General features: G+C 50.5%; 1 non-coding gene across 1 annotated transcript; it reads left to right on the forward strand.

The window, feature by feature from the left end:
* The first annotated feature begins 3,196 nt into the window (after positions 1-3,196).
* Positions 3,197-3,268, forward strand: TRNAS-GGA (transfer RNA serine (anticodon GGA)). Its single transcript has one exon. It is a non-coding gene; the product is annotated as a tRNA-Ser (tRNA).
* Positions 3,269-3,484: the final 216 nt, after the last annotated feature.

Raw genomic sequence — 3,484 nt, forward strand, 5'->3', positions numbered from 1 at the left:
CCTCGCGTGCCTCCTGAGTCACGGCATCGCCTGATCTGGTGCTATTTTCTGCCCAAGGACAAAGCTTGGCCTCCCAGCCCTGAGATTCCCCCTGTCCCAGTTCTGGCCTTGGCATATCGAGTGACTTAGGAACTGAGTCAGGGCGTCCTCTGCTTGAAACCAGGCTGGTAACATCTGTGACCTCACAGTGCACTGTAGACCCGGATGACTTACTAGGTCTTCAGAGTGCATGGTCGTTTGCTCCGAGACAATGGGTCAGGGAGACCGTACGACTCACCTGGGTTGGGAGGCGGCTGCTAACGGAGGGAACATTTTCCTGCATGCTGGCTTCATCTTTTGTGAGATGCCAGGGACCTTGGCAAGTCCCTCCACTTCTGTAGGCCTCCTCGCCTATTAAATGGTGATGATGCTAATAGCAGTATTGCCCTTGATGGAAGGTCATGCAGGCTCATAGAATCGGTAACAGGCTTTGAGCTCCCAAAAGAAAGGCACTGAGGAGATACAAGGTGTTATTAGAAGTAACTGGCCTGTAATTGGGTCACCTTCAAAGCTGCCAGACTCCATTTACTTCATCCAGTCTCTCTGCTCCCTCTCAATCTCTTCTCTGTCTTCCTTCTTCCTTCATCCCTCTTCTCACTCCCCGCCATCACCTTCTAATTCATGTCTCACCACAAGTCACTCTCACACTTGCTCTCACAATATAAGATTCTACAAGAAGCATTCTGTCTCTAAAGTGATGGAATCCCAGTCAAGCAGAACAGACAAAGCTCTGTGCTCTGCTGGGCTGTGCTTAGTTGCTCAGTGTGTCAGACTCCTTGCCACCCTGCATGGACTGGAGCCCGCCAGGCTCCTCTGTCCATGAGGATTCTCCAGGCAAGAATACTGGAGTGAGTTGCCATGACTTCCTCCAGGGGATCTTCCCAACCCAGGTATCGAACCCAGGTCTCGTACATTGCAGGCAGATTCTTTACCATCTGAGCCACAAGGGAAGCCCAAGAATACTGGAGTGGGTAGTCCATTGCTTCTCCAGGGGATCTTCCTGACCCAGGAATTGAACCAGGGTCTCCTGCATTACAGGAGGATTCTTTACCAGTTGAGCTACCAGAGATGCCCAGCAAAGCCCTGGGGAGCAGCATCTAAACCTCAAGCTAGAGAAGTGAAAGCTGTTCATCTATCTACCCACCTTCCAACTATCCATCCAACCATCCACACACTTAACCAGCCAACCAACCACCCACCCATCTAATCAACCATCCACTCATCCATTCACCCATCTACTCACCCACCCACCCATCCACCCAGCCAACTATCCAACTATCCATCCATCTGTCCACCCAACTAACCAACCAATGACCCATCCATTCATCCCTCCACCCATCTAATCAATCATCCACCCATCTAACTAACCACCCAATCAAACATTCACACATCCATCTACCCACCTATCTACTCACCCACCCAACCATTCATCCACTCACTCATCTACCCACGCAACTATCCAACCATCCATCCACCCAACTAACCACCTATTCATCCATCCTTCCATGAGTGACACATCTGATGCAGACTCAGGTGTTTGACATCAAGACCCCCCAGATCCTGAGCCTGGTGAGCAGCTTTCCGATGATCTCACTTACTCCTGGGATATGGTCTCTGGGGAAAGCAATGTCTCACCCAAAAGGAATGATTTTCAAGCAGAGACATGCCTAGGCTGGGGGAAAGTCTCAAACACTCAGCCTGAAATGCAATTTTCACCCATTCTCCCTTGTACAATTTACAGTGCTTGCAAAGAGCGTGTGAGGACTGAATGCAAGTGGAAGATCCCAGCCCTGGCATACTCCTGAAGCTCATCGGAGTAAGGTCTTTGCATTCCCCATGGGCAGGGCCAGGCCCCGGTTTCAGGTGCTTCTCTAGGGAATCCCTTCATTGCGGTGGGCACTAACATTTGGGATAACAGCAAGCCGCTGACTTCCAACGAATCTCCTATGGACACTGCAGGAGAGTGTGGAGGGAAGAGCTGGAGAAAAGTGCAAGTGGGTTTCCAGGGGCTTCTCACCCTGCTGGTGGCTCAGCTGGTAAAGAATCTGCCTGCAATGTGGGAGACCTGGGTTCGATCCCTGGGTTGGAAAGATCCTCTGGAGGAGGGCATGGCAACCCACTCCAGTACTCTAGCTTGGAGAATCCCCATAGACAGAGGAGCCTGGAGGGCTACAGTCTATGGGGTCTCAAAGAGTCAGACATGACTGAGCGACTGACAGGTTAGTCACAGGGCTCTGAGGCAGCCCAGAGTCTTACTGGAAACCCCCCGCCCCCCGCCCCCCCCACCCCAGATGAACAATAGCTCCAGTGATCCTCCTCCTGTGGTGACCGTCAGATTAACATCCGTCAGATTAACATCCGTCAGATTAACGTCCGTCAGAGGGAACACAAGATTGCTGTTTCCTAGCCCTAGCTAAAGACTGGCTGACATTTCAGGGCGACAGGCAAGCAGAACATTCACTGAGATCGTGTTTGTTGCACTTGTCTTTCTGTACAAATAAAAATGGTTCCCAAATTCTAAAACTTGAAGGTGGTAAGAGATCAAACAGCTCCAGAAAAAGCATGCAAGTTAGTCACTTAGCCGTAAACTTCCCTGAGTTTTAATAACTTCACCATCTCTATCCCAGAAAGGACCTTCCAACAGTTAATACCTTGGGGGTGGCAGAAGAGGCTGTCACAGATGGGGACCTGTCTCTGAGCTTCAAGGGCTTAAATTATTTCAGAAGTGCATCCACCCTTCTCAGCCTGGGGGCTCCAGAGGGAAGGAGTTACTGATGCTTCTCCAAGTGGCCAGACTTTCAGGTCGGGATGGGAGCACCTGAACCAGCCAGATTAGAGGAAAAGCGTCTATTTTCTCAGAGAAGAGTCTTAAAGGAGGTCACCCAGGAAGCTGTATTTCTCACTCAAAAACCACAGGGCAACTATCTACCGCCCATGGAATTCCCTTAAAATAGAGGGGAGACCCCCAGGGGTGATAGAGCTGGCCGAGCGGAGTGGAAACGATTTGATTAGGGTGGGTCCTTGGAGGTCCTGTCCTATAGACTAAGGTCTCAGCGCAGACATGAGAGGAAATGTCAGTGAGATCTGAGTGTCTTTGAAAGTAGCTTTTGTAACAAAAACAATAAGATCACTGTTAGTTTTTTATTTTAAATTAACTTCCCTGGTGGCTCAGAGGTTAAAGTGTCTGCCTGGAATGCAGGAGACCTGGGTTCGATCCCTGGGTTGGGAAGATCCCCTGGAGAAGGAAATGGCAATCCACTCCAGTACTCATGCCTGGAGAATCCCATGGAGGGAGGAGCCTCATAGGCTACAGTCCATGGGGTCTCAAAGAGTCGGACACGACTGAGCAACTGCACACACACAATGTCAAATTAATCTGATCCTACCGCTGCTGCTGCTGCTGCTAAGTCGCTTCAGTCGTGTCCGACTCTGTGCGACCCCATAG

Source organism: Capricornis sumatraensis, chromosome 1, assembly GCF_032405125.1.
Source record: "Capricornis sumatraensis isolate serow.1 chromosome 1, serow.2, whole genome shotgun sequence".
Taxonomy (NCBI): Eukaryota; Metazoa; Chordata; class Mammalia; order Artiodactyla; family Bovidae; genus Capricornis; species Capricornis sumatraensis.